Below are 12,182 nucleotides of genomic sequence, written 5' to 3' on the forward strand. Positions count from 1 at the left end.
ACCTTCTTCACATTGTACATATTAAATACACTTACTAAGTATAGCTCATTCCTTAAAGCATGCCCAGATAAGTTTCTGGGGTCAGGACCTTACTCAACTACTCAGAACAGTCCCTAGTATATAAGAGCACCCCTCACAGATGGCACAAATAATTGCACACACTAAACTATTGAGGTCCTGCCTCATCAAATGAGAAAAGCACTTTCCCAAATCTCTTCTCTGGAATACACTTTCAGTATCAATTTAGGCACAATAGATTGTGTAAGCGTATTGGAGGGCAAAACTCTATCCTACATACAGCTGCTAAAGGAATTAGGCTTACTCTGACATCCTTCAGCAATTACCACATTATGAATATTACAACTGTGTGCTAAACATAACATTCATCTGCATTTAACCTGTTCAGATCACTTCTTGCGCCTCTTGACTCTGTACGTGGCAACTCTTTCATAATTAAGCTTTCAAAGGCAACATTTACATGGAGGTGAAGGGATGGGCTTCCATGCAGGTGGCAGTAATCTCTACTCCTAACTTGTGGCATAAAGCCAGTAATTGCAGTGATAAGACTGGAATAATCTAAAGAGAACAGGGTTTCCCCCAGATTTCCATAAAAATCAGGTGAGTTTTTAAGTGCTGATCTCCTGACAATAGGAGGCCTCTGCAGAAAACCAGTTTCTCCTTTCGTCACTCCAAGGGAATAAAAAGGATGTAGGAAGACATGTCAACAACTTAGATGTCCTCTGGCTGTTTGGAGAGCATTCCCAAGAGCAGGCTTTGGTGTGCCCTGTTTGCAGGCACAGCACATTCACATCTGCAGCCACAACTTTATGTGGCATAGGAGGAGCCTGGAAAAAATGTGTGATTTACTTTATAGTGGATACAGCTTTTAAGATTTTAAAGCTGAAATTAATGAGTTAACTCAGTCTAAATAAATGCTAAGCTTTGCTTGAACTAGATCATGGAGATCTGCGTAACTCGGCTGGGAACACTCCCTCTGGAGAAATTAAGAGCTCGTGTCCCACAGCAGGACTTGGGCTCAGACCAAGAGCTGGCACTGCAGTGCAGCACTACTGCAAGGAGTTTCTGTGCAGGGATCAGGATGCCATCCTTTGAATCAGCTGTTATTGGCTTATGTTTTTCCACCCTCTCTCTTCAGTAGAAAAATCAACCTACTTAAAGCCTCCTTAAACAAAAGGAAAAATTAGAAATGTCTTATTCAATATTTCTCCTCATGTTAAATCAAATTTGAATTTTCCAGAGCTGTACATTAGCTGAATCACTGGCTGCACGCTACTCACTCCATCTGTTTATATGGTTGAGTCACTGCATTACCCGTATTTTAACACGTTACTTGGAAAGAATTGGAAAGATCTGGAGGACAAACTCCCAGAGCTCTGTAAGATAATGTTCCCTTCTCTGTGTTCTGTAGCACCATACTCTACTCATTGCTCCCTTTCTGCTACAAGAAAGATGTTAATTGGAACAAACTGCTATTTTAGGAGTAAAAGCACAGCTTCCACCTAAAAGCTGAAGATCGAGCTGTGATGCAGAAATCCACTGTCACCTCCCTATGTGCCGAGTCTTGCGCTGGGAACTGTGCAAGGAGTTCCATGGTGATGGAACAAACATCCTTCACAACCCAACTTTTTGTTGTATCTTTTTTCCACTTGAGATACAACAACATATACAGGTTACCTTCTGAGGGCAAACTGTCTGCTTTTAACGGTGCCGAAAGCTGAGAGTATCTTAGTGTTCCAAGGTTCTTCAAAAGTGTGCTATATGTAAAAAGAAATTTTTATTTACCTCTGTGTAGAAGGTGGGGAGGGTGGAAGGGGGCAAAAAACAGGTTTGAAAAACAGAGTCACAAGGACAGAGGTGGAATTGCTGATACATATTTTGTGAAAAATATAAAAAGAGAGTATTTTGTATGAATCTCACCATGGAGGACTATGAATGCATTCATGTTATTCTGGGAGTTGAGAAGCAGAAAGTGAAACCAACTGAAATAAAAGAAAACCAGTGAGACTAGTTTTGCTTTTCAGACCAGGGGTTAGATCCAACTCTCAGAGAAGTCGGTGGAACAATTCCCACCAGCTTGAGCAGGATTTGGATTCAGCAAAGTGAAATGCAGAAAAAATAACCAGGAAGCACTAATGAAAGGTTCTCAAACACTGGTCTACAGAGCACTTTCTTCAGTCCGTAGAGACCTGACTTCCCTCTCCATTACTCATTTACTTCCAGCTGCTTTTATGGGTTTTGGAGCATTATGGGTTTTGGAGCTGCATTTTGGAGTCCTGAAGGACTGCGAGGTGTTGGTAACCAGGAATGAGAATGGCTGGCCAGCAGAGCTGGCACTTTTGGAGATAGAAGAGGAAGGAATTCAACTGCTGAGCAAATAGGGAAGGAATAAAGAAGGGACTATCTGAAGGAGCAGAAGGACATTAAGCTGAAAGGATTAGGTGGCCTTCAGTGAGGATTAGGTGCTTTGCTGCCTAATGCAACTGTCTAGCCAGGTACCTAAGCTCCCAGCACAAAGCAAAAGCAAAGCTGAACCCCACACAGGCGTCTGTGCTGAGCTGAAAGCAAATAGGAAATGCCAAGGGCAGAAGCCTTCCACAAACATCCCCCTTCTCGTCTCTGCCAAGGTGGGATTTGTGGAAACTACCACACACCCCTACCCTGGGTGAAGGTAGACAAGCCCGTCTCTGATGGTCCACACTGCAGCACTTGCACCACCTCCTCCAGGCCCACGTCCACAGGACATCCCAGAGCTGACAGACATTCCTACCACCACATCTGGCTGAAGCCTAGATCCTTGGAGCAGCCAGGCCTCTGGACCAGGCTCTGGATCAGCTGATGGGTTATGCTTGGGGCAGCATTCCCATCAATGCTGTCAGGCTCTTCCTCAACATGAGGGGCTGCTGTCATCTGAGTACAAGGACACCACATCCATTTAGGTTGGAAAAGACCTTCAAGATCATCAAGTTCCACCTTTAAAGATCTCTCTTTCTTGTCAACCAGAGCAAAGTACTGAGTGCCATGTTTAGAGGTTTCTTGAACACCTCCAGGGATGAGGACTCCACCACCTCCCTGGGCAGCCCCTTGCAATACTTGACAAACCTTTCCATAAAGAAATACTTCCTGATGTCCAACCTGAACCTCCCCTGGCACAGCTTGCACCTTTCTCAATCAGAAGTTGCAATCAGACCATCATATTCAATGGCCACTGGCAGACTTCTCCTCCATTAATTCCTTTATTCCCATTTTTGAACAGACTGCAATTCTATAATGTCCTTTTGCCTGCCAATAAGTCTCTCGTGGAGTTGGAATACCCAAGTCAGCCTTTCCTCACAAGAAAGAGGAGATCTAAGAGACTTTCTAGACAGTTTTTCTAAGATTTACTGATAAGAAAACATTCTAGGAAAGAAAGGCTGTGTCAACACCTTGCAGAGCAGTAAGGTACAGAGATCCCCATACTGGCTGTGCATGAAATAGCTTTGGATCTGGAAGCAGCAGAAGAAATACCAGCCTCATGCTGTGCCCAGGTTAGCTGGTGGGCTGGGAGGCAAATTGGCTTGAGACTGAATGCTCTGCTAGCAAGGCAGCGCCGCTTCTGGGATCCAGGCTTGTATCCCTGCCAAGCTCTGCTTCTTCCTCTGAGGAAGACTGGCCCATTCAGCCCTGGGCTGGGGCTGGGCAGCACAGAGATGCTTTGTGCATGACATTCTCCCAAAGCCCTGCAGTGCCTGCAGCTACAGACCCACCTCCTCCATGGACCACCAAACTGGGCAGTGACTTTTCAGCTCTTTTCAGTCCACAACATCCTGTTTATTTCCCAGAGCAGGTGCAGATTCCAAGGGAGAGGCTTAAGCCTCCTCCCATAGAAGGGGTGCCTGAAACCCCACAGACCACACAGCCCATACCATCCCTGTAGGGCCTCGTGTGTCAGGGGCCGTGCCCATCCAGCACTGGGATTCTTCCTCATCACACACAATATTTATTCATTGACCAGCACAGACAACATGGGAACAATGCTCTGTAGGGGGATGTTTAGGTTCAATATCAGGAAAAAGCTTTTCACTCAGAGAGTGGTTGTGCACTGGAACAGGCTTCTCAGGGCAGTGGTCACAGCCCCAAGCCTGACAGAGCTCAAGAAGCCTTTGGACAATGCTTTAAGGACATGGTGGGATTCTTGGGGTCCCAGCTCACAGCTCCAGGCAACAGCCAATGCAGCCCTGGAGAAGAGAGCTGTTAGCAAGTCATTCCCTTATACTCATGTAAGGAATAAGTCACATCAGTAAGACTTGTCTTTTTTACACCTAGTAAGTTAAGTTCATGTAGACTGCATCTCTTCTCTAATAATCTGTATCTTTTCATAGAAACAAAGAGTCCCAGAATGGTTTGGGTTGAAAGGGACCTTAAAGATCCTCTTGTTCCACTCCCCTGCCATGGGCAGGGACACCTTCCACTATCCCAGGTTTCTCCAAATGCCATCCAGCCTGGCCTTGGACACTTTCAGGGATGGGGCAGCCACAGCTTCTCTGGGGAATCTGTGCCAGGGCCTCGCCACCCTCACAGTAAAGAATTTCTTCCTAATATCCGATCTAAACCTACTGTCTGTCAGTTTGAAGCCATTCCCCCTTGTCCTGTCATTCCAGGACCTTGTAAATAGTCCCTCTCCAGCTCTCTTGTAGGTGTCCTTCAGGTACTGGAAAGCCACAGTTAGGTCACCCAACATATTTTAAAAGCTTTACTGTCATAAATACAGCATTGATCAGGGTCAGACAGAACACACTGGAATCAGCATAGACCTTTCAAAAAGTGCCAGAAACAATACTGCTTCTGGCTTTGTAGCTGTTCATAGAGCAGGACCAGCACTGCAGTCCATTTCATGACTAAACCTTGCTCTCCATAAGTAGTTTAAAGCAACAGAAAAGACAGAGATGAAATCCACTCTTCATCGAGAGGTGACTCTTGCTCTGCTCCCTCCCCATTTCAGGGATTTACAGTTCAGCTGCCTCCAGGGTTTGTTTCCCTCAATTCTACTTTCTGACAACTATCACCAAACCCAGTCAGAATTGTGCTTTTGTTTTGCATTGCCTTCTCCAACTCTCTTCTAAAAATGGTCATGCTTTTGCTTTTCTAGTCACACAGGAATCAAAAAGCTGTTTCAAACCCAGCGTGTTTGTCTCAGCACAACATCCCACGGATAAAACGTGTGCCTACTTTGCATGTCAATCTTCATTATTTTCTTTACTTCAATCAGACACAGGAAAACAATCATGAGACACTCAGCAGATTATTTTTTTCCTCAGTACTTTTTCAGGATGCTGGCATTCCTTTGGCTGCCAAGGAAGATATTCCCTGGCTCCACAGTGTCCATAGGCAGCAAGCAGCCGAGCTCCCATGCTGCACTGTGTGCGACAGACTGCGTTTGCATGGTGAGATTCAATCCTGTCTGCTTTTAGGGACATTCTTTCTTTTTGAAAACTTGGGAACAAAGTTTTACATTATCAAAGGTTTTGTGTTTTGTGTTTTTTCCCCCAATTAGTGTAACACAAGCTCCATGTAGCCAGAATCTGTGGTGACTATAAATTCCAGCTGCTTCCCTGGTAAGCGCAGTGGTAGGACGCTACTGAGGCAGTTAAACATGGAAAAATGGAAGCTTTCAGAACCTCCATTTTCCTGTCATACCTAGAGCCAGCCTTGCCCCTTTTTCATACTCCCGTTCCGTTTTGTATCACCACCTCCACTGCTGACAGTCCTCTTTTCAATGGGAATATCACAGCTGCAGCCACTGCCAGAATCTCTTGGCAAAGGAGCTGCTCTCTGAGTCAGAGCCTAATGCCATTACAAGGTCTGCAACAGCTGCAGCAGTCAGACATCTGCAAGTCATTTGAACATTTTATGATGAATAAAAACTATCCATTACATAGACCTATACATTATATATTTAACCCTAATACTTATTCAGTTACACTAACAATAACCTTTTCCCTCTGCATGCTGTAAACTTCTTTGGCTTCAGCACATGTTAACAGAGATACTCAGAGCACCAGTCTGGTGGAGCAGTCCCTGTGTACATATTATCTAACTTTTCTACCTATTTAACCATGAAATGATGGAAAGAAAGAAAGAAAGTGAATGCAAAGCTATAAAACTCATACCATGCATAAGGAAACCATTTTTATATAATTACATGAGACTGCATACAAACGGAGGATACAAAACAATGAGAAATGCAGAGGAAGAATGAGAACATGGACTCAAAATGTATAGGGAAGAGATCTGATTATGATATGCACAGATCTCAGACCCATCCAGATGTCTCCAGCCAGCATCCTGATCCTCGACACTGCAGCCAAGCCATTTGAAATCTAAAAAATCAGAATACCAAAGACAGGGGAGCAAGGCTTATGGAAAAAGAAACTGGAGCTGCAAGTAGTTAAAATCCTTTAAAATAGTAATGACAATAAAGAAACATAAATGTGGTTTCATGAAGGAAATATATCCACAGCCACAAATTATGAAGTCAGCCCTCCAGGACATTACATTCCTCATGCAACCTGCTGAGCCCGCTCCACATAAATAGGTGTAAAATACACTCACCGTCTGGGTGACTTCAGGGATGGAGCCCCATATGTGATTCCCTACCACTGAGTCCTATATGTACACTTTACAACACTAAATGCAAACTGGGCAAGACATACCTCTCCCTGAGTTTCACCAGTTTTAGTGTTTTAAAGAGACAAGGCAAAAGTCTGACGTGACAGGAATTACCATAAACTTTCCATGAGATTTATCCAGAGCCATAATTTTCCTAGCAATACATATGCATGTCAATATGATTTGTTCATTTGTATCATTTGCAAACTCTTTGGATTCTCAGAAACACCCCTACTGCTTCCCATTCTCTTTTACTCTGTATTTCACATGGCAGTTTGGTGCCTACCATAACACCAGCATTGCTTTGGAAGCACAATGTCAATTAACTTCCACTTTGACACCAAGTTAAATGTGTGGATTAATAAACTGGAGAACAGTGTAGGTTTAAGTAAGAATCAGCCATTAGAATTGCCTTACAGTTAGAAAAGTGACTTTTAGGAAATGTTTTCTTGAGTTGATCTCCTTCCTCTGTGCAGTCAGAGGCCAAACTGTTTATTTTACTGGCAATCCATCTTTATTGCTTGTGTTGGCTTTAATGTTTCCATTCAGACAATCCACACATTAAATATGAGAAAGGCCTAATATCCTAAAATCCTAGTAAGTTTACAAACCATTCATTTAAAGGGGATTCAAAGGGAGTCCAGCAGAGTTCTTTTTTTTTAAGGGTCAGAAAAACAGGACATTTCAAGGATGAAAACCCACTTTGCCTCTGACAGATGGGACACTTTACTCGACGTGACCAAATCCCCGCCATGAATTTGTGGAGCACCTACCCTCCCACAAAATAAAAAAAAAAAAAGGAAAAGAAAGGGAAAATCATGGCCCTTCTGATGGCAAAGATAACTCACCCAGCGTGACGTGACGCAATGATGCCTTCCTAAGTCAGCAGCCAGCCAGCTGTCTCCCTGCTGCTGCTCCTGCTTTTCCCATGCTCTGGAGGAGAGGAGCTGGAGCAGCCAGGCCACTTGCACAGCCGCTGTCAAGTCAAAGGGCAAGAGCAAAGCTTAGAATAAACACGTTGTTTTCACCTGCTCGCTTGAAGTGCTGCCAAATCTCTTAACATTAGCACGCATAAATCGGTGAGGATCACGGAGCCCGAGGCCCGAGCAGCAGCTGGAATCTTGTAGCTGTTATCTGGAATCTTAACGTCCGAAAAAACAGCTTCCCCATTCCTCGAGGCTACGTGGAAAATCTCAAAAAACACAATCATAAAAGTGCAGCCAACACCAAGGAAAAGAACCCCCAATTATTTCTTTCTTCAGTTCTCTTTTTTTATAGTCATCTCAAATTTGCAGCGATAGAAGCAGAGGGGGGAGGAATGGGGTGTCCTTTTGGAGATCTTTAAAGATGCTGGTTTCCCAAGACTGTGCAGAAGAAAGCAGCCATTGATTCTGGGGATAAATCCTGAAGTTATTCAGAGGGGAGGAAGACTGTGAAGATAAGCAGCTCTGGGCCCAGCAGTAAAAACCAAACAGCAGGAGTTGAGCAGCTGGAGGAAGGATAGACTGGTCGATTTTTCTCAGTCCAATGGTGACCTTCAAGAGGCAGGAGTGGGGCAGAGTAGTGAAGTTCCTTCCCTGAACTCCAAAATACAACAGCTTTGAAATGATTCTTCAGCAAGGACTTGAGAGAAAAAGCTCCTTCTCCACATCCAGCCGCCAAGAGAAAAGGAGTTGAAAAACACCGATTTCTTATGGCTAACGGGAGGGTGATATAGAAGATGGAGTCCATTGACTGGTGTCCAGAGACAACAACCTGGTATGAATTCCAGCACCATTCCACTTCCCAGCAGCTGGATTTCTCACCAGGGTGGATTGCTGGTTTTGGACACCTCCCCATTTTTTCCTGTCTGTTAACAGCCTTCCACTAGTAAGTATTTGGAACAGTTGTAAAGCTTTTTTTTGTATCTCAACGGTCTTGCCATTGCCTGAATGCAGTTTCAAAATTGCTGGCATTTCTGCCCAGCCTATCTGAAGTGTATTTTTGTCACGCTGTTAATAAGCACTGCATCTCGTGGGAGAACCTCAGCTAGCTCGGAGCTCTTAAATGATGTGCGCCCCCAAGACAGAAGTTGTAAGAAAAAGTCTTTCCCATTTTTTACTAGTTTTTATTCTGGGTTGCTCGCTAAATAGATGTGATGTACAAAGAGAAAGTTGGGACCACTAACTCCTCATCTATAAAGCAAGGATGAGAACCTAAGGAATTATGCAACTTGCCGGGCAGCCAGAGGTCTCACAAATGATTCAGTCCAATACCTGAGTCATAAGGACCATCCTTGCTCTCAGTTCCTACATTTCCCTTCTGTATTCTATATTCTGAGTTTCTTTCCAGCTCCTCTCACATTTCTCCCAATCCTCAAACTACAGGATGCAGCTCACTTTTAGGAATACCCCAGGGGAGTTTGGGAAACCTCCATACAGTTTACAATGGCCTTGTCTGGCATGATTTTAAACTAAATAAAAAAAGCATGGGAGGTGCCTTTTGGAAAAGGAGCACCTGGAAATGAGCAATGGAAGCATGGAGGGGTGGTGCTCTCAAATCCCTTTCCAAGCCTCCAGGGAAGAGTAACTCTTGCTCCCTTCTTTGAGACACGACCACGAGCCCTTTGTGTAGCTCAAGGTGTGTTGTGGCTTGCACATTCCCTCTCCCCTGCCAGAAAAATGCTGTCACACATTTTGGAAACCAAGTGTACCCTCATGGACAAATGGAATAGCAAGAGCACCTCACTATCATGGACAGACGTGATACAGGAACAGAAAATGAAGCAAAATCTCAACCAACAGAAAAAGAGAAAGCATAAATAATCTACATTAGCTCATTTTTTTACATTACTGCTGTAGGAACTGTCTGTTTGGGAAGGAGCATTGCTATTTGAACCACATTTCAGGCTGGAGTGACAAAAACAACCCCACTAAGAATTTTAGGCATTGATTTTAACTCAGACACATGGCACGGGCTCTGTGAGCGTTAGAAGTTCAAATGCATATAGGCTGTATTCTGTGACGCGACAGATTTACAGAAACATGTTCCTGTCAATCTGTTTTGCAGTTAAAAGTTTGTAAAGAGGGCAGGAGAGACCAAAATAAATTTTGAGATTTGACCCACTGACTCCACACACTGAGCCAAATTTTTGGGATATTTCATTGTAAACACATTTACTTAAACTTATGTCCCTAACTATGCATTAATACAGTCTTTTCTGCCCCTAAACTGCCACATACCCAAGACTTCCAGAGGTGGGTATGAATTTCCAGGTATAATTGAATGTGTGTAGGCAAAATAAAAAAAGGAGAGCTCAGAAATATTTGTAGATTGTATTAAGAGTGATCCTGAGCTGAACAAGCTGAACACTAAGGATAATATCTAAGCACTGAAACCATAGACTCATAGAAGAAAGTATTTACAATTCTGTTAAACAGAACCACATGAGAGGAGAAGGATGATTTGGAAACTTGGTGGGATATTTTGTTTAAAATCCTAAGAGTTTAATTAATATTACGCAGAGGTTAGAGGAGTTTCTCTAAAAGGATAAAATAAAAACAAAACAAGTGAAACTACAGCCCAAACCCACCCTGGTTATGGAGTCAATCACTTGGGTGTTACAGAAGTAACCTGGTCTGAAGGGGAGAATAAGGGGGACATTATTGCTACCTTCCACTACCTCCTTGGAGGGTACAGAAAGGACAAAGCCAGGCTTGTCAGAAGAGTCACACAAGGATCAGCGTCAGGAAACAAAGAATTCCAATTAGACAACAGGTAAAGCTTTTTTGTTTGTCTTTTAAAACACAAGGGTGTCCAAATGCTGGAGAAGATGACCAGAGAGCCTGTAGGATCTCCATCCTTGAGTATATTCAGAACTCAACTGGACAAGGTCCAGGGCAACCTGATCTAATTGCACCTGCTGCAGAGCAGAGGACTGATCTCAGGACTTCCCTTCCACGGTCAGTTTGCACAATTCTGATGTTATGATGCTACACAGGATACTGGGAGTATGTTTTCTGCTCGCTCACTGCACACCAGCCATTGACTGGACCCACCAGGAATTCAAACTGTTTGGAAGAGAAGCATTGCACGATAATGGCATCTCTTGTGGTGAGAGAAAGGAGCTGGGGCAGGTTTTTAGGGCTTACTGGATGTGTTCTGATCGTTGAACACTGGGGATGTACTGTGAAAGATCTGTCAGTGCACTCAGTTAATCTCATTTCCCAAATTTGAAAGAAAACTTGAAGAGATCCTTAATAGATTTCAGTTCTTATCATGACTGGAGGCCACAGGAAGCACCAGAAGGACCAAAAAAAGTCTTGAACTTGTAATACCTAAGGTGATCACCACAAGCTCTGTTTGCAGTACCACTTCTGTACCTTGGATTAGTGGGTTTCCAGTGGCCGTCCAGAACCTTCTGGGCTCAAAATTAGAGATCTAAGTGTGAGAAAATTTTGAAAAGCAATTTTCTTAGCAGTTTGCTACGCTTTAAAAAAAAAAATACATAAAGTTTAAAAACCATTCCCTTTGACAAAGAAAGTGGTTGCTTCATCTTTTCAGTGAGAGGTTAATTAATTCCACTTTCCAGATCTTCTTGTACTCCCCCAGTAATGCAATTTGCATTGAAAACCCCACTTCTGAAGTCTATGCTGGATTTGAACAGCTGGTTTTCACAGTAACTAAGCTGAGACTTAATTTCTTTCACATTTGAGGTTTTCCAGGAATTATGTTAGTATCCTGGATTATACATTCTTCCAAACAAGGTCCCTGACTTACCTGGCAAGTACCTAGCACAGCAAGACAAAGTTACTAACGTTACAGAATTTGAGTATATCGTGTTGCATCCTGCTTGAAATTTAAATGTTAGCATATGACTCAAACACAGCAACATCTGGTAGTAGCCAAGGACAAAAAAATGAAGCCTTTTTCATTGAGGTCCAGGAAAACACCACAGTGGGAAGAAGTCTTGGTGCCTTCCTTGCATTATCTGCCCTTTCCAGAGCAGACTGGTTCACTGAGCAGGGCAAACCTAAGCCTGGCACCACAAGAGTTTTGAAGTTATTTGACTTCCAGCTTCATTTCAGAGGTGTGGAAGGCTCACCAGAAGACACCAAGGCAGAATTACATGGATAGAAAAGGCATCCACCACTAATTTTTGCTGTGATCATGAAACAAGGGTAGCAAAACGCCCATCCCAGGACCAGATTAGAACCTTAGTTAGAAATGCAGCTGACCAGAGGGTGGGAGTTGACTGAAAGCAAGACACATTTCTACCTCAACCCACTCCTCCTGGGCTGATTCAGTCCCTGTTTAGAACACCAGCCCTCCTGAGAAATAAAAAGGGCATGAGGTGAGCAAGTCTGACTCCCAGCAGCCACCAGTGACAGCTACCGTGGGTAAGCTGAGTAAATACACATTTCACTTTTACTGCTTAGAGTCTGACAATTTGCAGCCTCCTTCTGTAATCACAGAGCAGCTCAGAGCACAGTTCAGCACCAGTGCAGCTCTTGAGCTGTGAGGCTCAGGTTACTCCG

Source organism: Corvus moneduloides, chromosome 2, assembly GCF_009650955.1.
Source record: "Corvus moneduloides isolate bCorMon1 chromosome 2, bCorMon1.pri, whole genome shotgun sequence".
NCBI classification, from domain to species: Eukaryota; Metazoa; Chordata; class Aves; order Passeriformes; family Corvidae; genus Corvus; species Corvus moneduloides.